The 24491-nt window shown below is 44.1% G+C and overlaps 1 protein-coding gene across 1 annotated transcript in view; it reads left to right on the top strand.

Annotated features, from left to right (window-relative positions):
• Positions 1-24491, top strand: part of ACADSB (acyl-CoA dehydrogenase short/branched chain) — a 226382-nt gene that overhangs the window by 26171 nt on the left and 175720 nt on the right. The gene's annotated exons all lie outside the window — the stretch shown is intronic.

Here is a 24491-nt window from a genome sequence, read left to right as displayed (position 1 = left end):
ACCTGTTGGCTTTGCCAGTGCTTGTTTAATTTATTGATTGATTGAACACGCCTTTCAGCCATTTTAAATTAATACTGAAGTACAATAGAAAATACTTGCTGGATGGCTGGTCAGATGCATGGGGTTACCTTGGACTGTTTTATGTTCTTTATAACAAAATTCATAGCAAGGTGTACACCTCTGAGCAAGCACGTCTGTGCTAATGTTGGCCTTCTTACAAATATGCTTTAACGAATGCCGTTGCAATATGGCCATAAGTGCATCTGCTGGCACACAGACGGCCATCACACGTGCACATCTCCTGTCCGGGCACGTGGAGGCACGGCCCAGAGGAGTCCAGGCGCGTGCACATGCCCTGTCCGGGTAGGCATGCTGAAGGAAGACAGGGTGCAGGTATGACAATAACTGTCACATCCAATAGGTCCTGCCTTTTACTTTGCCAATGCACAATTATTTGCGCACAGCATTGGCATATAGAAAACAATTTTATTGCTGATGCTGAACAGTACCGACAGAAACGAAAAGAGAAAAAAAAAGCACTAATGCATAAGCGCACATGCTTCATCATGCATGCTCAAAAATACGTCATGAAGCTATAGCAGCCCCATCATCATCACGCATGCAGAAAGTCCAGCCATTTGTTTTGTTTTAATTTAATGGTCCAAGATGGTGGATGTCCATTTTGGAGAAGTAAATGGAAAAAAATATATATAGAACAGTTGCTCAAATGTGTTTTTTTTTTTCTTTTTGGAAGGCATCACGTTGCAGCTTCAGCTCCCCCTAAAAAGATGTTTAAACAAGCATTTGGAATGCAATAAGTCTCGCATTAGCGAGAGTTTAAGCTATTGGCATTGTAAATGATTAAGCCTTTTATTTATGTTTTAAAAACCAAAACATAAATAAAAGGCATTTTCATTTACAATGCCAATAGCTCACACTCGTGTAAATGCGAGACCTATTGCATTGCAGATGCTTGTTTCGCACTATGTCCAGAGAGGCATTCTTAGCTGGATTGGCAGGGCGTTACAGATGGTCGCCATTACCTTCAACAAGAAATGGCTAAGGATCTGGGCTGCTCTGAATTTTGGTATTTCTAGTTGGACAGTGAGCTTGCAGTTGAGCTCTCTTGGGTCTCAAAGTGGAGTGCAAGCCTATAGTAGAATACAGAGTAGATCACTCAGAAGTGTGGAGCTGTGGTCTACCAAATGAGAGTATGCATGAGGGGTTGTCGACTCTGGCAGAGCTACAAAAAAATTATCATTTGAGACGGAGTCTTCAGCAGGAAACGTAGAACTAGTACTGGTAAGACATTTAATCTCTTCCAAATATTATATATTTTTTTATTTTTTATTTTATTTTATTGTGCAGAGAAAAAGGGTACAAGCACGGGCCTACAACCTCCTGGGCCGGCCGCTAGTATTCAGAAATGATCAAGCAGTTCAAAAACAATGACTGGCCCGCAGGGGCTCCGCTAAATGACAGGATATCAGGCTGCACATAAGGGAAGTCAGGATACACCCTTTTTTACATAAATATCAACAAAAGTAAAGAAAAACAAAAAGCAAGGCGAAAAACATTAAAAGGGCGTCTAACCACAGCAGAGGAACTTCACATAGGACCACCCTAGGGTGGTCAATAAAAAGGGGGTCTGAGAGGGAGGGGGGGGCCACGGGAAAACCAAATCTATACTCAGATGAACAAATTAAGCAAGGAACCCTCAAGGATCAGGGGGACAAGGCAACATCAGACGTATCCACCAGGGGGGGAGAACAGATAGTCCCTCGATACACATTCCACTGACCCCAGATTCTACCCCACGCCCCCGGTTTACCACGAGCCACATACACCGTCTTCTCCCTGAACATGCACCAGTCCATGTTCTCCTTCCATACGGACACGGTGGGAGGCCGTTGGGAACCCCAAAGCTGCGCAATATCTCTCTTTGCGATCATGTTCCCAAGGGCCGCCCACCGAGCCTGGGCCGCATTATAGTCATTGGGCTCCCACACATTCAGAACACATCGGCGCACCTCCGGCAGCAGAGCGACCCCAGTGACTCGTTTCATAACATCATGCACCTGGCGCCAATATTCCGCCACCTCGCGGCACTCCCAGAGGATGTGGAGAAAGGTGGCACTGAGCCCGCAGCCACGCTTACAGAGCCCATCGTCCGAAAACCCCATCGAGACCAAACGGGGACCCGTCACATAGACACGATGGAGAATCTTAAGCTGGACCAGACGGAGACGGGCCGGGATGGCAACCTCCTTAGGGGATGACAGCGCAGACTGCCAGTCCTCGTCGTCCAACTCAACCCCATCTCCCGTCCATGCCTCCCGAAGACGCACCAAGAGATCAGCCCGATTATTTATTAGTTTTTTATAAATCAGGGAGATAGTACTGTCGGGGACGTGTCCGTCGAGTATACGGTCCTCGAGAGGCGAAGAAACAGGGACCGTGGTCCCCTCCCCAAAGACCGAGAGTAGGGCGTGCCGAACCTGGGCATAGCGGAAGAACTCCCTTTCACTAAGCTCGTACTTGCTCTGAAGCGCCGCGAAGGATTTAACCGCGCCTTTAACCCATAGGTCCCCCACTCTGCTAATGCCGATCGTATCCCAGTGCTCAAAGCCTTTCGTTGTCCAGAGGCTTCCCAAGCGCTCTGAGGCGAATAGAGGAGTAGCACACGTTAACCGCTCACTCCAGCCCACAGCTACATTCGCCGCCTTCCACACACGTACCGCAATCCTAGTAGGGCCCGTGAGGGTCCTTCCGGCAGATCGAGAGTAGAGCGCTCTGTTATAGTTACCGCCGGGAAGCAGGAATTTATCCATTTCATATGCCGGGTTCGAGCCAGGAGCGTACGTAGCATGGTTAATGGCAGACAGCTGGGAGGCCCAATAGTACCTTCTAATGTCAGGAAGCGCGATGCCCCCGTCATACCAGGGAAGAGTCAGCTTTGCCAAAGCGATACGCGCACGACCGTCCCAAACCAGTCTCCTCTGCAAACTCTCCACTTCCCTAAAGTAGGCCGCCGGAATGATATCGAAGGAGTTCTGGAGTGCGTAAAGAAATCTGGGAAGGGACATCATTTTAAACAGTGCTGCGCGACCAAGTGGAGACAAGGGCAACTTACACCACCGAGCCGTATCCGCCCTCAAACGCCGGAGGGGAGACAGGAGATTCTGCTCGTAGCGGACCGCCGGATCCAACGAAACGTATACCCCCAAGTATTTAAAGCCGGATTGAGATGTTTGGATCGGAAGCCGAGGCGGCAAGAGAGGAAGGCCACCGGAGATAGGATACACGCAGGATTTGGACCAGTTAATTATCAAACCCGAATTTCTCCCGAAGGAAGTAAGGACATCAAAAAGCACATTGAGCGACTTCCGCGGCGAGGTGAGGTACAGAAGAATATCATCCGCGTACAACGAGACCCGATCCTCGAAGCCCGGGGCCCACCGGATCCCTCTGATCGAGGGCTCCCAGCGGAGCCAGGCAGCGAGCGGTTCCAAGGCGAGAGCAAAGAGCAGAGGGGACAACGGGCACCCCTGCCTAGTACCCCTCCCGAGAGCGAAGGGCCGAGAAACCTGCCCATTGACAACAACCTGAGCCATTGGACCAGCATAGAGGAGCTTCACCCAACTAATAAATCCCTCCCCAAAGCCAAACTTCGCCAATACGGCCCAAAGGAATGGCCACTCGATGGTATCAAAGGCCATCGTGGCGTCTAAGGAAACCAATATGGCCGGTTCAGAGAAGTACTCCGCCCTAGCGAGGACGCCATGTAGACGCCGCAAGTTGAGAGCGGTATTACGATGAGGGATAAAGCCGCATTGATCCGGATGTATCAAATCACATATAACTCTCAGCAAGCGATTAGCGAGGACCTTGGCAAGGATTTTCGGTTCGGCATTTAGTAGGGAAATAGGCCTATATGAGGCACAGCGGTCTCGTGGCTTACCGTCCTTGGGAATGACAACTATAGTAGCCAGACGCTGGTCGTCGGGAAGGGAACCCCGCTCGAGCGACTCCAGAAACATACGACGGAGGAAGGGCGCGATTTTATCTGGGCGTAGTTTATACAGTTCAATCGGCAGTCCGTTGGGGCCCATAGCCTTGCCCGAGCGAAGGGAACGAATCGCGGTAGCAATCTCGTCGACAGACAGGGAGGCATCCATCTGCTCACGGTCCTCGACGGATAGGCCGGGCACAAATATTATATTTTTAATACTAATGACGTATTCCTGTATCCCCATTATTAGCACATATTAAAATAACAGTGCTGTACATAAATAACACAAACCTCTCGAGAAAGGTAAAACAAAGAAATAAACAAAAAGGACAGACAACAGAGCAGCATAAAAACTGAGCAAATAACAAACCACCATCACCTAATCCAAAACCTGACTGCTACTGGCAATCATTCTGTTAATATTTTCCTTAAAACATATCTATGTACTGAGCTGAAACACACTGACAGAGGAAATGTAGAGTACGGACTGCTGGAACCAGCCAACACAGATGCAAAGAAAACGTACATTAGGCCCTGCCAATCCAATCTACAGAGGACGATTCGATTTCTGAATGTCTCTTGTTGTGATCTTCCCCCACCCCTCAAAGTCCACGACCTACCGTGTTAATGTAAAAGCTGCACTTTTAACCTTCAAAGTGCCCCGTGGCAATGGGAATGAGGCTGCGCTACAGGGTTCTGCAGCTGTCGCGGGCATCCTCGCCCGTCACATCCACTCCTTTGAAGGTGGAGTGTCTTCTTTGGAACCATCACAACTGGAGCTTTCAAGCAGCTTGCATGGCCAGTGCAGCAGGACAAACGCGCATTGTGTCCTCGTTCCGCTGTCCCTCCCACTTCCACTGCCTTCCGCTTCCCAGGCGTCGGTACCAAATACTCCGGACTCAACCACCCCTGGCAGTATCATTTGCGCGTGTAATTCTTTTTGTCACATGTCGTGCCAATAAAGGACCTGGCTGGCGTTTTAACACTCATCGAAACCAACTTAAAGGCGCACGATTTTCAGACCACATGGTACTATACAGAAAAATTCAAGTGTAACAAAAAATACAAGTACTAAAATACACTCTGCTTTCAAGGAGTAATACATGCCAGATAACTACTACCAAGTGTGCCAAAAAATTGAGCCATCGCCCAATAGAGACGCTCAGGGCAGCATGCACGCTGTAAGGAATGGAAATATGAAACCACTCGAATTAAAACAAGTAAATGCATACCAGCAATCTGAAACTCCAGCGATTCTGGCATGTCCGAATCACTGTCACGGCTAAAGTTGAGGCACTGCATTGACAAAGCAAATAACCATGCCATGCCTGCCAGTTCCCCCTGCCGTGCCTACGGGCAGTCTCCGCCTAAAACGAAAACTCTGTACAACGAAGCTGCCAGACCTACACCCGCTGCTGAAATGCCGTAAAGAAAGTGAAAGTGCACCAAAGCGCCGTACCCGCACAGCAAACGTGTGCACATCTCCTGTCCGGGCACGTGGAGGCACGGCAAAGAGGAGACGGCAAAGAGGAGTCCAGGCGTGTGCACATGCCCTGTCCGGGCAGGCACGCTGAAGGAAGACAGTGAGGGAACCAAACACGCTTCCCTCCCAATAGAAAGCACAAATTTGGCAAGCACACCCGTAAGAAGCTTGGGTGGAACTTCCGCCCTCGCTTCGCAAGGCAAACCGATGACAATAGATCTCGCCAGGAGCGAGCAGCGCATGCGCTGCGTCGCTAGGCGAAACCTAAAAATGAGACTCGTGTCGGCTCAACATCGGTGATTCTGGGAAAATCGCAATCTCCCTGTGCCGACCCAAAAATGAATGTATCCGTCTGTAACGTAACTGGTGCTTTTGTAAAGCGACCCAATACCATTGGGTCGAGTTTGCGCTAAATAAAACGACCCCCAAAAAAATAACGCCTGACCTGCAATAGCCAGATGGCAGGAGGGTAGAGAGGCTATCACAGACTGTACTGTGTGATGGCCAACTAAAATGATCTTAGAGTGAAATCGCCGGAAAGAGAACTAAACGCACAAAGGAGGGACTATGACAGAAATGCACCAATAATAAGCCAGCATTTCTAAATGCCACAGATAATAACCAATGGCAATCGATGGGTTTGCCAAACCCCACAGAAGAGATATAACAGGTCGATTGAAGCTCGACTTAAAAATGAAGCGGGGAGCAACAGGGGAGTGGGTATGGCGTGGAGTAACTGGCAAAGACTGATGGAAGCAGAGGGGTGGAGAACAAGGGAAGAGCATGTTGGAAAAAGCAGACAAAAGTGAAGAAGACCAGAAGGGCAAGTGGAGCAACAGACGAAAGAAGGGAGAGGAACAATGTGCATATCACTGGGATTTCAGATGTAAAGCAACAGACTAAGGAGAGCTGCGTGGAAAAAGGAAAAAAGTAGTTCCTGATGCGGATATATGAAAGGATACAAGTAATCCCATCAAACGGACTGCAAAGACTACATGCTTCAGAGGAAGGACTAATACAAAAAGAGGAAGAAAAGTCTTTGAATGAGAATCAAGCAATGAGATTGACAAGAAGCCAACCAATGGTAGGCAGTGGGCTGACCAAAGCCCAATATATGTAATGGGTGGTACTGTCCACACTAGGTCTTCAACAGCAATCTGCCAAACGCTGTAAGAAGGCGAGGTAAAAAAGATGGCCACAATAATTGATAGCACTCTTTTTCTTTTTTGCCCTGATGCTGGAGTGAGGAAACTGTCTCACTTCTTCAGTGTGCAAACCTGCCCCATTAAAAGGGTGTTTGGGTTCGCCAATATTGCATCTTAAAATTAATTTGCTGATTATCTTGGTGAATAAAAAGATAAAAAGATTTTATAGAGGTCTGAAGGGAATTATTGAAGATTTCTTCTAACCTCACAGACAGCAAGAAGCATTTATGGGGGGCTGAAGTTGCAGAAGTCTCTTCCTCACACCTGGGATAAAAAATAATCTGGTGCACGTGCCAAGGGGGTTCCCCTCATTTGTTCCCCACCTCATACTGCTAGGAAGGTGGTACCCCAGCAGCCCAGGCATTCCTTTTGTTCTCAGAATCACTATTCGATAATATCACTCACTTTGAAACTGCAAGCAGCTGGAGCCTTTTTAGCTCCAGCTGCTTTCAGTGAGTGCTGGTGCTCAGGGGCACAGCTGACCCCCAAGCACCCATCTACACAGGAGATGTATTGATGACAAAAGGGGACTCTCCCCTCTCTAGCTGTAACTTTCATGAGTAAATTCTCACTTGGGCATCTTCTCATGAGGGCGGTCCCCGAGGAGGCATCCACCCAACAAGACAGAGGTGTTTGTTTACACAGGATGAGTAGTCCCACTGGCATGGGCTATCTCAATTACCGATTCAGTAATAAGGAATATTAAGGATTCAGTATTTTTTACCGAATCTTTACCTACATAGGAAATACCGATTTCTTAATAGCGAATCGGTAAAATTCGCTATTAAGAAATCGGTATTTAAGATTTACCTACATCTGGCCCATAGCGCCTTGAAGGGCACTGGGAAAGTTATACCTTTTTATTGCAGCTTTTCTTCCTCTCGTAGCCCTGTGTTGATGTCATTTAAATTGCTAAATATTACACCTTTTATGACCTGAGAGGGGCGAAACTGATGGGAGTCGACATTATCTGGATTACAAACAGTTACCCGCATTGCCCAGTAACGTCTGTAGCACGTGCATTCACCCCATAGGCTTTGTGTGATGAGCACATTTCTTCTGGCACGAATGTAAGTTAACAAGCGCTATATAAATGTAATTACCAGTGCCACACAATTCAACTGCGAAGTCTTTTCTTTTACTGCCAGCCTTCGACCCGAGTGTCCGCGTCTGCTCCGCCCTACTGCCCTACTGTGCTGTATGTAACACACAAACCCGCACAGGGCGTGACAACTGGGGGAATTTAGCACTTCCCAGAAGCTGCTCGCACAAGACCTCTACCAGAGGCACCTGTACTGCAGATGAACACCCAGTGCTGGTTCCGTCCACTCACTGCACCGACTACAGTGGCGGCGAAGCAAGGGTACAATAGCAAAAGACGGCCACAATTGGGGTGCATTGGAGATCTTACACTCCTGAGACCCCGACAGTAGGTGTGTGCACTTGAAAGGCGGGTGTTCATCGATGAGCCACTTCTATAGAAGATGCTGCATTTCTTCCTGTTATTAGCTATGCCATGTTACTGGCTGGGGAGCTTGGAGCACGCGCCCTGAAGCATCCCTTAGAGTGCATTTTAGCGCATTGGCGGCTCGCTAGGTCTACAAAAGGAAGTTAGCATAACAGGCAAACTGCTACACACAGAGCTGGCACCCGCTCACAGCTGTGTGCCTCTGTTCAATCTGCCTTGGTTCTCATAGGCCTACAGGTCACTAACCCATATTTGTGACATTATTGGACATCTACCCTTACACACAGCCCAAGGCATACTAAAATACACTTTTTTAAATAGTGCTTGAATTCCGTGTTAACCGGCTTCTAGGCGCCCTCGAATTGGAAATGTGATGTGCTGCTTCGTGGTTTACCCTGTTAGGCCATTTTTGCCAAGTAAGTGAGGACTGTCAGTCATTCAAGTCCTTATAGCTCAAATTATGAATGTGATCTACTCAGGGCTTTAAGTGGAATGAAAAAGCTGGGGTGTCACTCAAAGGGGCGCGGCCAATGTAATTAAGGGCGCGTCTTAAAAACAGTAAGCTAAAAATCTGTGCTTAGCATAGTGTGTCTCCCGACTTCTATTTTGCTATTTGTCATTGTACCCAGATATATGATACAACAACTAACTTTATACCTACAACAAGTCAGGACTATTGGTTTTGTCAATAGTTGTCAGTTGCATAAGATAAATAAGCAGCAACTATGGCTTGTATATAATATTGAAAAAGCTTCTACTTAAAGCCCTGGTGACAATGTTGCTGCTCCTGAGTTTCAAAAATAGAAGGGAAATCCAGAGAGAAAATGACTCTTTAAATGATTTCCCTTCCCCTACAACGCTCACCTGGCCTGACGTCATGCCATAGCGTCTCCACTAGTGACAATAGCGTCTCCACTAGTGAGATGTGAGTAGTGTGAGCAGCGCACATGATGCGCCTGCAGTCCTGGAAAAAAACGGACCGCCTGTGCCAGGGCACAAAACAGAGCCAGATATAGACCGTTTCGAAGCCTCCTTTAACAAGCATTAAAAATGCAATAGGTATCTCCTTTTATTAACTTAAAGCCATTTTCTTTGCTAATAGTATTGTATAGCAAAGCAAATGGATTTAACTTAATCAAAGGAGAGACCTATTGCATTTTTAATGCTTGTTTGTTATATTGCTGAGTACCTCTTGACATTGGCCCAAAGGAGACATGATTTTTGTTAACCACACACGATGTTCTTATAATGCCACACAAACTTCAAATATTGATGGAAAAGCTCTTTCTGTACATCTACTATGCATTCCCTCCCTTCTACAAATGTAACAATATTATCTCACCTATATGGGAAAGCACATTGTATTGCACAGGAAAGGGTCTAAACTGCAGACGTTAATTGCCCTGAAATTGTCAAAACTAGTCCTAAAGTTCCTGTTATGCTTTCGCCACGTCTGTCCTGTCAGTTCTACTCAATTTCCCCAGGGGAATTACTGCTGTATTTGTGCCTAGGTCCAAGAGGCACCCTATAAGCTGTGAGCATTTCTAAATACTAGTGACGAATTCCAGGGTGTTACCACCTGCATGGATTTCTGCACTTTTTCACACTCAGTGCTCTACAAATATGAATGTATCCAGGAAAAAAACTCAATTTTCTTGCATTTATATAACAGAAAACTTAAGAACTTCTGGGCAACAGCAAATGTCCTATCATTCTATATTCCCACACATCTCCCAATCAAAGCAGTACCTTACGTGAATGGGTAGACCTATCATTAGGAGCAGGAATGAAGCAAAAACGTTGCCTTGTGAAGAGCAAAAGGACTCCACATTGACTTTGCTTGGTTACAGTTCTGGCCCCTTCTTGTCTGGTATGATAGGCCCACACCTACATGTGGGCTACCGTTTTCATTGGGAGACATATTGGAGGGCAGTGTGATAAAACGTGTTCCTTTGAGTGGAAGTTTTGAGGAAGTATGATATAGTGTTTTTTAAATCCATGCGTTGACATTTGCATGCTATTCTGGCTAATAAAACAATAATTGTGGACTCCCTTAAATCTCTGGATATAAGAAATGACCAGTGGTGGAATATATCTCTCGTGCTTACTGACTTGGGCTCACATAGGGCAGTCACCCATTCATGGCAAATGACAGTAAATTTAGTTTTGTAAAGGCGTAATTTGCCATTTGCGCAAAAAAAAAAGTCGCAGGTCATTTTATGTGAAAAAACGTAGTGGGGGCCATACATGGCAGCACACCGTGGTCTCCCTAGGCTCTCTAGTTTTCATAAATGGCTAGAGTTTGTGGGTTCCCCTGGGTGCCAGGCATTTCCGTGCCCAAATTCTACAGCTGTTTACCATCTCACAAATTGAGTTTTAAAACCCCTGGCTGCACTTTCCATGAATTTGGCATTTCCTGCTCCAATTGATAGGCCTGCACATGCATGTAGGGTATCAGTTTATAGGGAGAAAGTGTGAGAACATGTTTCAGGACTCTGTTTTTCAGAAATGCCTCAAGTTTTTAGCTTTCCTTGATACCTACATCACTGCTGGCTCAAATATGTCAGCTAGCCACCAAGGTATATCTTACTGTGTTCACAGTTTTGACCATTTCTCTCATGAGGAGATAGGCCTACCCACACATCAGGTCACTGTTTTTATCAGGAGGTGTGTGAGAACAGATTAAGGTAAGACATTTGTAATTATCTAATGGATTTTTATAGATTTGTGCTTCATATTGTGAGTCTTTTCTCAAAAACATACACTATTTGATGTAACCCTTTTGCAATCACCTGGAATGTTGGGTGTTCATATTGGTACAAATGTCCCATACCCCTAAACTCAGGTCCATGGGTACATTTAAAAAAAAAATCACATGTTTAATACATAGCATTAAAAAAAATTATTTATATATTTCTCAATTGGCTTTACTTCCATTTGAGACGCCGCCTCCTCCTCTCTGTGTGTGCTGATGACATTGTGTTGTTTGTCTGTAGACCAGCTGTAAGCCTTCCTTCATTGAGTAGAAAGTTGATTAGATGTTGGTGGTATTTAGGCATTTCTGTAAACCGAAAACTGATCTATTCCCCCTTACAAATATCCACACAAAAGCGAGCTGAAGTTTTCAATTAGATGGTTGGATGACTGTTAAACAGTTAGAAGTCTTTCTGCACAGGGAGACTGAAGCCGTGATTAGACTAACCATGACCCCACAGTGGACAGACTACTGCTTCAGGTAAATGTTTGGATTAGCGCCCGATACGACTGGCAGGTCGAGTAGCATTTATGAAAATAGTGGTTCACACAAAAAGATTTCACCTGTTTGTGAACATCGCTGTACCATTAAATAACACTTTTCCTCACACTCTATAAACGTTGCTCACCAGTCTAGGAGGAGCAGACGGACAACCAAGGATCAGTTGGGCGTCCCGGATTTAGAAACGTATTACCTCAATGGCACTATATTTGGCACTGGTATCACCTGGATTGCAGACTACTCCACCTAATACGGGAGGAGCAAACTCGTGACATCCCTGGAGTCCTGACACTGCACAGGAGGCAATGCCAGTGTTCCCCGTGGGGCCAGCGGACCTCGTCCCATTAATGCTGATCATTACTAGATCCCCAGATACCACTAGATGAGTGTCCAAAGTGTCTACTGTGATCTCGGAGCTCAGGGCAGGGTGCACTGAACACCATAGACCGGCCTGCAAGGCAGATATTGGAACGGAGATCTCCATTGCGATGTAGAGAAATTGCTATTTACAAACCAAATTGATATCCATGAATTGTAGACATAACGTAATATATTTTAAGATTTTTTCATCAAGGATACTTCACGCTGGCAAAATAGTGAGATATTTAGTTCCATCTCAACATTATTGGAACAGAAGCCAATGACGGCCCTTCTGAGTTCTGTCAAGCTGATCCTGCACGGAAACGGCCTATTTGCAGCAGTGGCAATGCTATTGCCTAAACACAGAATGATTGTGAACTGGTTTAGGGTAATTGTCCCAAAGAAATACGAATTGCTGAATGGTATGTTTTTTTGTAACAACCGAATAGAGAACTATGCTACTGTACAACCTGACTGCTAGACCATGGCATGTACGGGGCCCACTTAAGATATTTCTTGCTCCGATGCCTCCCACCCGGCCGTTGGCTGTGCGCAGCAGAGAGTTGGCCGCATGGAGGCCCTGTGGCCAACCCACCCGGAGGCAGCCAAACCCACGCTGTGCATGATCTTTTGTCTTCTTCGCCGTGGGGTTGGCCACAGGGCCTGGGACACAGCAGTTTTCCTGTCCACTTCAATGTGGACCGGGAAACGTATGTTTGCTCCTGCTTGGAAGAAGCATTTTAAAATCTTATCGCCAGGTGGGAGCAGATATGCCTTCCCGCCTAAATGAAAGAACACAAGCAGGGAAGGCATATCTGCTCTCACTCTGCGGAACCTTCAAAAATGCCCCCTCCTTCTGTTTCCCTGCCTGCACTCCTTACGGGCAGAGAAACACATATTGCCGCCGCCCATTCGGATCATGCAGAAACGGGAGCAATGCTGGCTCACGCAGTATACGGGGTTCACAGGTTTCCTGGGGCTCACCCCATGGCCCCCCCAACTTGCTGCGCATTCACCTAAAAGAAATAAGAGTCTAGTGGGATGGGTCCCTAGGGCCTTTTAAGGCTTGAGGAGGGTGTCTGCATGACCTCCTCCCCTTTTTCTATTGCATTTGGCCCCAGGGGACGGGGTCCCTGGGGCCTATTAAGGCTTGAGAAGGGGTGCCGTACAGCCCCTCTTCTTTTTTATAGAATTCAGCCCGGAGGATAGGGTCTCTGGAACCTATTAGGCTGGCATAGGGGTCTGCGCAGACCCCCTGCTCTTTTACAAGGATTTTGGCCCCGGGTATGGGGTCTTCGGGGCCTGTTAAGACTCGGCGGGGAGCCCATCCTCCACTTTTTAATGGAATTTGGCCTGGGGGGGGGGGGGGGGGGGGGGGGGATATGGTTCACAGGGCCACTATTGGTTCGGGAAGGGAGCCATGCATCCCTCTCCCCGTGAAAGCACAGGTTTGTTTTAGGGTTTTGGGGGTAAGTAGTGATAATGGAAGTTTAGGAGTAAATTAATAAAAAAAAAAGTGGCGAGGGGCTGGGGTTTCGCCCTGAAATTACAATTAATATTAAATTAATAAAAAATGTGTGTGTGTATCTATACGTGTGTGTGTGTGTGTATATATGTATATATGTGTATGTGTATATATGTATGTGTGTGTATGTATGTGTGTGTATATATGTGTGTGTATGTATGTGTGTATATATGTATATGTGTGTGTATATATGTATGTGTGTGTATATATGTATATGTGTGTATATATGTATATGTGTGTATATATGTATATGTGTGTATATATGTATATGTGTGTATATATGTATATGTGTGTATATATGTATGTGTGTATATATGTATGTGTGTATATATGTATATGTGTGTATATATGTATATGTGTGTATATATGTATATGTGTGTATATATGTATATGTGTGTGTATGTGTGTATATATGTATATATCAGGAAACTGTTCCAGCCCCGCCACGTGCAGACACAAGCAGGGTAAGTCTGGCAAGGACCTCTTGAAGCAAAATTCCGCTCAAAGAATCGGGAACAAACAGGAATTCAATGCAAGTGCAGATTTATTCGGAATTGTAGTATCCAGCATATTCATCGGACATAGTGTCCGCCATTGACGCGTTTTGCTCGCGTCCGCGAGGTTGATCACATGACGCGCTTAGGGACAACCATAGCTAAATTACAGCACATGCACTAATTCACTTAGAAAGTGACTACTTCGTGCATGAATATAGACAACAGACTTCAAATGTGGTAAAATTGCCTTGAAACTACCGACAGTGCTACAATCAGTATAAAGTCAGAATATAGATATAAAATCTACTCTAAAATCTTGTAGTGTTAATTAATTATCGCTGCAAACACACATGAGCTTTTTAAAATGACATATTATAAATTAATCCAATAAATCGTAAAAATACGGTATTAGCATGCTATGTGTCCCTTGTTGTAAATAAACAACAAATGCTATTAAATATGTCAAAAAGAGAAGAATGCATGTAGACCTCACCTATATACAAATGCACATAGTTGTGCTGCAAATATGCTGATGAGCATAAAATTGGCTAACAATATGTCTATATGCAACAACCATTATTGAGATACTCATTCTCGAGTAGGACCCAATGGGGAAGAGGAAAAAAGGCAAGTGCCATTAGTAATCATCAACAGTAGAACAGCAACTATCACTGAATAGCATGCAAGTGCAAAATAGGATGGTAACGTATCCATTCCTAATCATTCACATATATGAATATTCCCCTAAGCATTAGTCTTATCTCAATAAGCAATAACAGATAGCAGCTTTAACAGAATGTGCAACAAAACACATAATGGAATAGTGATGACATCAGAGAGAATTCCCATCATAATAACAACATTCTAAAACAATGTGCAAATAGTCTATGAAAAACAGCAGCTTAATCACATGTGCAAAATGGCGCAAATAAGGTTGATCATAGCAGCAAAAGGGTTACTTGTCATAATAGCAATCTCTATAATAATGTGCAAATTGGTTTAATATGCAAGATAGTGCAAAATGACGCAAAAATAATATGATGGTAAATTCCGATCTTAAACCGATGTGCAAAATGGCCATTTGATAGTGTATAGCAGCAAAAGACAACAATCTGAAAGAGAACTATCAGGTCTATCAATCGGCATAAAATACCAAGAAGTCTGAAAAGTGATTCAGTGCATTGTGAAAAAAAGTGCTAAAAACTTTAAAAACATTAATGTATTGATTAAGGGAGGCGGCTGGTAAAGTCTGTTCAAGCCTGAACAGATATACCCCAAAATACACTCATTGAACCAGTTCATTAATAAAATAGAGAATGGTTGGCAAGACCTTAATAAATGTCAGTTCTAAAACAAAAGTCAGAAAGACACCAGTCTAGTATTGCATCATATCATAGAAAATGGAATGTCTAAGACATATTCGACATCAGTTCTAAAACAAAGGTCAGCAAGACAGTGATCCAATGGGGAAGCACATAGAGCATGTTTAGAGAAAATTATGTAAATCCTCGCTGTTATTAATGCCATTGGGCATCTTAGTATCTAGGGACAGGATGAAGTGGGTCTCCAATTGACGGAGAGATTTTTCACGGTTACCACCTCTCCCAGAAATGGGAACAGCCCCCAAGACAGTATATCCGAGATCCTTAAGTTTGTTGTTATGGACCAATTTAAAATGCCTCGCCACCGGATAATTGGGATCCGAATTGACGATTGCCCTGACATGCTGTAAAATGTGCTTATGTACAGGGAGCTTAGTACTCCCAATATAGTCAAGACCACAAGTACAGCGTAATTTGTAGATCGCAAATTCTGTACGGCAAGTTAAGTAGTCCTTAATGGGAACTCTTTTATTGTCGAATGTCGTAATATAGTCAGTGCTATTGGTTGCAAAAGTACACGCCCGACAGGAGTTACACTTAAAAAAATCCCTTTTTGGTCAGGCAAGTAGTTTTGGGAATGAATTCTGGGCTCGATTTAACAAGGGCATCCCTCATCGAGGGTGCCCTTCTAAAGGTAATTGCCGGTAATTCTGGCAAAATAGATTTGAGTGTCATGTCGGTTAATACAATAGGCCACTGAGTGTAAATCATATTGCGTATCTGTTTCTCTTGCTGACTAAAAGTGGTGACAAATCTCACATTGGTTACATCTGTCTCGGAATTGTGTTGAGCAAGTGATGTCAATTGTGCTTTTTTTACAATCAAAAGGTCTTCCCTAGGCAGCAGATTAGCTTTAGTAAGTGCTAAGTTCAAGATTTCTCTAGAATAACCTCGATCGAGGAAGCGGACAAAGGCTTCTAGTTGGCAGGTCTGACATTCTAGTTCCTCACTACATATACGGCGAATCCGAAGGAATTCGCCGCATGGAATACTACGAATGGTATGGTGGGGATGGGCACTAACCGCATGTAGAATGGAATTCCCTGCGGTAACCTTCCAATGTAATTTGGTATGTCATTTGCCCCCACTGACATAAAGAGACATGTCAAGAAATTCAGCTTTAGCATCATCAATGTTTGCAGTAAATTTCAGATTCAAGTCATTGGTATTAATAGAATCAACAAACTCATTGGCTCTCTGTATGTCACCCTTCCAAATCATACAGATGTCATCTATATAGCGCCAGAAATACATCACATTGTTAGCCCATTCAGTGTGGTAATTGGCCATTAGGACATGTTCCTCCCACCAGCCCACATCTAAACATGAATAGCTGGGGGAGAAACAGGCCCCCATAGCCACGCCTCTCAACTGCTGATATACCTCTGTGCCAAACAGAAAAAAGTTGTTGTACAGACAGAGTTCAATCACCATTAGCAGCATTGTATTGTGGTCTCTCATACCAATATCCCTTTTAGATAAGATTTTGCTGCTGCTAAGCCATCTGAGTGATTAATACTAGTGTAAAGCGATTCTATGTCCATAACAACTAATAAATATTCCGACTGCCACATTATATTCTTGATCTTGTTTAAAAAATCTGGAGTGTCTTTGACAAAAGATGGTAGCGCTAGAACAAAAGGTTGAGGAAAATAGTCCACATACTTGGAAACTTTTTCCAGTAGACTTTTTTATGCGGATATTATTGGCCTACCAGGGATAGGGTCTATTTATTTGTGCACCTTAGGCAAGAAGTATAGAATAGGTGTCACTGGAAAGTCCACTTTTAAAAAATTCAATTAATCTTTAGTTAAAATGCCTTGTCGTGTCCACTGAAGTAGGCATTTAGTTATTTTTTCTTGAACTAGTCGCATCTCTTGTCGTGAAGATTTTCTGTAGCACGAAGTATCACTAAGATGTCGATTGGCTTCTGCAAGGTATTGATCTTTATGCCAAAGCACAACATTGCCGCCTTTGTCAGACTTGTTGATTATGATATCATGTTTTTTCTTGATTTTATTCATTAGAGTATGGTATTGGGCATTCTTAAAATTGTGAGTTCTTGTTTTGGAATTGAAGTGACGGTTCAATTGTTTCAACTCTTCAATTATTCTCTCACTAAAAATGTCAACAGCATCTTTTTGCATAAGAGGTTGAAAAGTGGATGAAGGTCGAAAAGGGCTAGGAGCTGGTTGATTAGTGTTTATGCCCATATCTAGTAATTGTGCTTGGGTGAACACACTTTGACCAGTTTCTGGTTCATTATCCGAGAGGTGAAGAAACGTTTGTAGCAGTGGAACGTCATTTACTTGTAAGGTCTCTACGGTAGCTTTTTCTACTTGCAGGGCATTTGTCGAGGAGGAGGTTTTATTCAGTTGGAAGAATTTTTTGAGTTTTATTTTTCTAATAAATTTATACAAATCTATTTTCGTATGATTGTAGGAGAAATTGTTTGTTGGACAATAGGACAGTCCTAGACTCAGAATTTGAATTTCTGCATTGGTTAATTTTTCTTTAGTCATGTTGATTACTGTTTGATTTTAAATGTTTTTGGATTTCTCCATTTATTTCCCCTGTATCCTCTGTTGGAACCTCTTGCGACATTTGACCCGCCTCTCTCTCCTGCTATGGTTGAGGCGTGTTCTTGTTGCCCTTGCTGTGGAGGAGGATTTCTCGGTCGCAAGGTTTTTCTCCGATCCTCTCTGATAAAATTTAGCTCCTCAGCTGGTGTTATTTGATTGGTAATCATTGCCATATTATTAGGTATAGTGTGACAATTGTCCTCAGTCATTATTAGAGGTAAGGGAATCGATATCTGAGTTCATATTAACTGATGGAATGGCCCCAGAGTCACTTCGCTCAGTCATAGGTGTCTGAATGGCAAGTGCTTGTTGCTTATAGTTATCAAATTTTTTAGAGAACGTAAAAATACGCCCTATTGCGTAGTCATTGAGATCAGGTGCAAATTTGTACGCTTTGCAAATTTTAATTGTGTCCTCATGTTTTTTAATGCGGATATCAATCTCAGCCCGACCTTTAGTGACGAGTTCTCTGTCAGTGATTGCATCTAATAGCCCATTGATACGTTCAATTTCCAAAAGTATGGTTTCTCTGTCAATCTCTGCGTACTTGATAAGTATGTGGACCATATTCATCAATGCTTGTAAGTTATTATCGGCCCATTCTTTTAACATTGCCGGGTTAGGGTTCTCAAAAGTTGGAGCAATGAACTCGCAACTCTCTTGGTACGCGATTGGCATCTCTGTATTTCTCCAAACTTTTCTTCTCCCACCATTTGGTGAGTTCATTTCTTAAGAGTTTCTCTAATGATTTTAAGAGTGACCTCAAGTCCTTGTTATCAGACTGACTATTGGTAGATGGTTGAGCCGAGTGTACACTGGGTAGATTTAAGAAAGGTGCCTCCGCTGCACCCTCCCTGTCCCGAAGTGCGTCGTTGGTGGACATAATTAGGGGTTTAATTAATGCCTTGTGTGAACCGCTTTAAGTGGATAGAAAATCCTATTAAATTGTCCTTTTAATGAGAGCGTTGAATCCCACACCCTACCTAATCAGGCAAATACGGAAAGTAGCAAAGATCACTCTTACCGACTGGACAGCCGCAAGTCCCACAAGTCCTCCGACTCCGTGTGATATACGGCTTCCCAGCCGGTGTCCGAGCGAAAAGAAGGCTACTCCAAACGTGATAAAGCAGTAGGGGGGCACAGCTTCGGCTCACTCTTTCATGAGTAGATAACACGATGCGTTGAATGCAGATGGCTGACATCAGCTGTGCCACTTTGCCGCGGGAGGGTCCAAGAATCCAGAGTCAGCCTGCCCCGGCTACCGCAATAACAGGAAACTGTTCCAGCCCCGCCACATGCAGACACAAGCGGGGTAAGTCTGGCAAGGACCTCTTGAAGCAAAAATCCGCTCAAACAATCAGGAACAAACAGGAATTCAATGTAAGTTCAGATTTATTCGGCATTGTAGTATCCAGCATATTCACCCTGAAATTACATTTAATATTAAATTAATAAAAAGAATGTGTGTGTGTGTGTGTGTGTGTGTGTGTATATATATATATATATATATATATATATATATATATATATATATATATATCACTGAAAAAAACATAGGTTTCAGGCCTGATATAGTTAGGAATTAGCATTTAAAAAACCTTAGAAATTCACTGAAAAAACAATAGGTTTTAGGGGTGTTATAGTTAGCTGGACATTTCACTCGAACAAAACCATTGAAATTCCTCCGATATAGTTAGTTGTACTAACTACATCTCGCACGCCCGCAATCCACTGCTGATGATGTCACATATTACATCATTCATGACATGGTCAGTGACATCACTGATGACATCTCAAATGACATCATCCAGAGAATGTGGTTTGGTTCGTTATTTAAATATGTATTAGAGATATATAGCAATTTGCATTGAAAAATGAGTGGATATATAAATATAAATATCTGGATGGAGGATTTAGTAGCAGTGTGATTGTTTACTTGACTACTTTATTGTGTCTCACTAAATATATTGGATAGTGACTAAACTGTGTGAATATCTGTATCACTTTGTCAGTTGTGTAAACTGCTGCACTAGTTGGTTACTAGCTACGTGAAAGTCTATATTATTTATTGATTAGTTAACTGAGTATTTGTATGGGAGAGTGAATGTGTGTGTGGTTCGGTGGGGGGTGTGTGACTGCCCAAAGATGTGTGAATAGTTGATTCAGTAGGTATATGAAGTTAAAACTACATGTTATAACAGTTGTTTGGGTGAGTGAATATCTTTATGGGTGTGGGGATGAGCAAATATATGTCTCAATGGTACATGTCCAACACACTAGAAAAATAAAAGCCAGTGTATGGGTCAGTTGTTGTATATAAATAAGACTCAGTGATTGTAGGAGTGACTGTATGGATAAGTGTATAGTTGTAATAACACTAAGTATGAGCTATCATCTATATGAATAGATGAAGTGGTGTTTTTATAAGTGTATAGCTAAGTAAAAGTAAGTATGATCCATCGTTTGCATAAGTGAGTACGATAACTTCATAAGTGATTAGGATGTGTGCTGGTGTGTAATGTCGATATAGGTGTAAGTATATTTGATAGTGTTCTATTGATCATTGACAGCATGTATGAGTGAATCTATAGGTAAGTGATTAGATGTGTGTGTACATCTAGGAATCACTGAGTGGGTTTTTAGCAACTTATATTGGTGTGTCAATGGATTCAAATATGGTACTCTGTATTTTACAGTGAGTGATGAAAGGTTATACTACTGTAGGATGAGGTGTATCTGATTGTCACGTGGATGATGTCATTTGAGATGTCATCAGTGATGTCACTGACCATGTCATGAATGATGTAATATGTGACATCATCAGCAGTGGATTGCGGGCGCGCGAGATGTAGTTAGTACAACTAACTATATCGGAGGAATTGCAATGGTTTTGTTCGAGTGAAATGTCCAGCTAACTATAACACCCCTAAAACCTATTGTTTTTTCAGTGAATTTCTAAGATTTTTTAAAATGCTAATTCCTAACTATATCAGGCCTGAAACCTATGGTTTTTTCAGTGAATTTCAAAGGTTTTGTAAATGACAATTTTTAATGTATTAATTGTTATACTGATTTTTTTATACTGATTTACTACATTGTTTAAACTGTTTATTTTTAGATATTTATTTTTGTATTTACATTATACATAACAATACAAAATATACTTTCTCAGAATGAATTACTTTAGTTTAAATACTTTGAAAATAGGCAATAGACTTTTAAGTACAGTAGTTACAGTTGTTGCAATGGGCAACACAATTTCAAACACAAAGCAACATTGAGCTCAATGTGAATTTCTAGTCAAATGCAATTAGTTACTTTATGGATTACTTTTCTAACCACGGGACTGAATGCTAGATTCAGTCCTTGTACATCTCCTGTAAACAGTTGAGTAAAAGCGTTTTGGTTACAGTAGTGATTTTTAAGGATTATTATTGTATTTTAAAAGTTGACACTTAGAAATTTTTTCACATAGAATCACCAATGTTATCCTATGGCAGAAAATTCACTTAGCAGGTAAGTAATGTTATCGTTACTTTTTCTTACTCACTGGTGGCTCCTGGATCCAGCACAGGTGAATCTCATGTAAACAGTTGAAAGAATGTGTGTAAGTCATACAGACAATTTTTTAGGAATATTTTTAGTTTGTGAAAATAGACACTTAGAAACATTTCAACTTAAAAGCACACAATAGATTCCTATGGAAGGAAATGCAAGTTACTGGTAAGTACGCTTAGAATTATTTTTCAGGGTCAGTGCTGGTCTAAAAGATGCAGCCCTGGGTTCTCTCCTGATAACAGTTGAGTAAATTGGAATTCATAGTTCGGCTGATTTTAGAGGAATATTTGTACAATGGTAAAGGAAGGGGGCGGGGCCTGAGGTGACGTGTGCAAACACGCCCTGTGGCGCGTTTTAAGTTGGGGAATTAATTCCTCTTCAATCCTGTGGTCCCCTGGCGGCCAACTAGCCCACCAGGTACCTCCAGTATGTGTCAGGGAGCTGCGTTGAAGAGGAATTAATTCCCCAACTTAAAACGCGCCACAGAGCGTGTTTGCACACATCACCTCAGGCCCCGCCCCGTACCTTCACAACTGTCTAAACGCGCCCCGTGGCGTGTTTTAAGTTGGGGGATTAAGTCCTCTTGAATCCTGAGGTCCCCTAGCGGCCAACTAGGCCACCAGGTACCTCCAGTAAGCGCCACGGAGCTGCGTTGGAGAGAGGTGTAAAAAGGGATGTGGCCTCATTATACCTCTCCCCCTGGCGCATACTGGAGGTTCCTGGTGGGCTAGTTGGGCCCCAGTGACCGCAAGTATTCAAGGGGAATTAGTTACCCCTCTGAAAAACGCGCCAGGGTGCGCGTTTGCAGAGTGGTTTAAGGAGGGGTCTTTTTTTTCTTTCCTTTTTTAGAAGGGGGGCTGTATAGCCCCCCTTCTTTTTTATTTTTTGGCCCTGGGGACCCCATCCCACAGGGCCTGCCCCCAATTTTTCTTTATAAAAAAGAAAAGGGAAGGGGGCCGTGTGGCCCCCCCTCCCGAGGCCATAATTTGCCCCGGGGACCCTTTCCCCCGGGGCATGGCCCCTTTTTATTTTTTTATTTTTTATGGAGGGGGGCTGTGTAGCCCCCCTTCCAGGCCACTTCTGTCCCCGGGGAGCCCATCCCCCGGGGCCTGGCCTCTGTTGGGGGCCGTGGGGGGTCCCCAATCCCCCCACGGTCCCAGCCGGCTCCCCGCGTCCTGCGGGAGCCGGCATTGCTTTTCCACATGGGGAGCAGCTAACATGCTGCTCCCCATGTGGAAAAGCAATCCGCTTTGCTTCACTGAAGCGAGAGCAGATTTCCCTGCTCTCGCTTCAATGAAGCAAAGCAGTTTGCAATGACAGGGCGGGAGCCGCGAGGCTCCCGCCCTGTCATTGCAAACTACAGTGTCTCAGGGGTGAGCACCCCGGGACACTGCAGGAGCCGGCCCTGGGGTTGGCGGTCCCCAGGGCCTATTCTGGGCTCCAGGAGGGGGGCTGCGTGGCCCCCTCCCACACTGACAAGTTGCCCCGGGGGGTGGCGATCCCCGGGGCTGCGGGGGGCCGTGAGCCCCACGCATATAGTATTTTTGAGCCCCGGGGGGTGGCGGTCCCCGGGGCAGTGTGGGTGGGATTGGGACCCCCCACACTTTCTTAAATTCTCCCCCCGGGATTTGGCCCCCCCGGGGGCCAATTACCAAAGAAGCGCGGAAGCCCCACGCTGCCTCTTCTTTTTTTTTTTTTTTTTTTTATTTGTATTTTTAAATTTATTTTTTTTTCTGGCCGAAATTCGCGCTAGGTGCGCGAATCTCGCCTTTTTTTTTTATTTTTTATTTTTATTTTATTTTTATTTTAAAAATGCTTTTTTGGGCCCTGGGGTTCCTTGTGGGACCCCCTGAGCAGGCCTAGGGGGTCAGGGTGTTTCTACCCTGCCCCCTTGTCACGTTTTTCGCGTTTGTTTTATAGGTTTCTTGTGCCTCGGTTCTACCGAGGCACAAGATGGCTGCCAACACTTCCTGATCTGGAGTGTTGACAGCCAATTAGAATACAGCTCGTGCACGGCAGGGTGCGCGCTGGATCCTCCGAGGCCATAGATATATCTATGATTTTACTTTTGATTTTCTCAGCAACTACTGAACGGATTTACACCATTTAAGTAAAAGGCACGAGTCTGAACTGAGGACTACCTCTTTGCCAAATTTGGTGTAATTCCGTTCAGCAGTTCGGGCTGTAGCTGCGTCAACAGGTCCTATGGGAAATTGCATGGGGAAAATGCGTTTTGGGACCCCCCTTTTTTCTCGGCCCCCGCTTGACGAATCCCCACAAAACTTTCAGGATAGGAGCGGACCGGAGCTGGCCAAAAGTTTGGAAACTTTCGCGAAGATTCGTCAATCGGCGCCAACATAATTCCAAATAGAATGTTGTGGATTTCCTATGGAAAATAGGTCCTAACTATATCTACCTATATATGTGTATATGTGTGTGTATATATGTGTGTATGTGTGTGTATATATGTATGTGTGTATATATGTGTGTGTATGTATATATAGGTGTGTGTATATATGTATATGTATATATTACCTACTGGCGGTCGCCAGTAGGTAGTTATAGTTAGGACCACGTTTCCATAGGAAATCCGCAACATTCTATTTTGAATAACTTTGGCGCCGGTCGACGAATCCTCGCGAATTTTTCAAAATAGTTGGGGCGCTACGCTCCGCTCCTACCCTGAAAGTCTCGGGGGGATTCGTGAAGCGGGGGCTGAGATAAAAGGGGGGTCCCAAAACGCGTTTTTCCCATGCATTTTTCCATAGGACCTTTAGACACAGCTACAGCCCGAATGGCTGAACAGAATTACTTGAAATTTGGCAGAGAGGTAGTCCTCAGGTCAAGGAAGTGCCTTTTGTAGGTTTGGTGTAAATCTGTTCAGTAGATTCTGAGAAAATAGCCTTTAAATCAATATATATATCTGAGCCAGCGTACGGTGCGCTTACGGTGCGCTTACCGTACGCGTACGGTGGCGTGCGCGAGCGCGATTTTGATTGGCTCTTAGCTCTTAGTAAACATTCGAATCGGTCGAAACCAATAAGCGGCGGCCGCCATTTTCTCTCTCGCTCCCTGAGTTGGGCAGCAAAAACGAACCCCAAAAATGTGTAAAGAGGCAGTTTCATGAGATCCTAACCACCCAGCATTGATACAGGGGTCCCCA

This window comes from Triturus cristatus, chromosome 1_2, assembly GCF_964204655.1.
Source record: "Triturus cristatus chromosome 1_2, aTriCri1.1, whole genome shotgun sequence".
NCBI classification, from domain to species: Eukaryota; Metazoa; Chordata; class Amphibia; order Caudata; family Salamandridae; genus Triturus; species Triturus cristatus.
The sequence above is the reverse complement of the archived record's forward strand: the minus strand, read 5'-3'. Positions and strand labels throughout refer to the sequence as shown.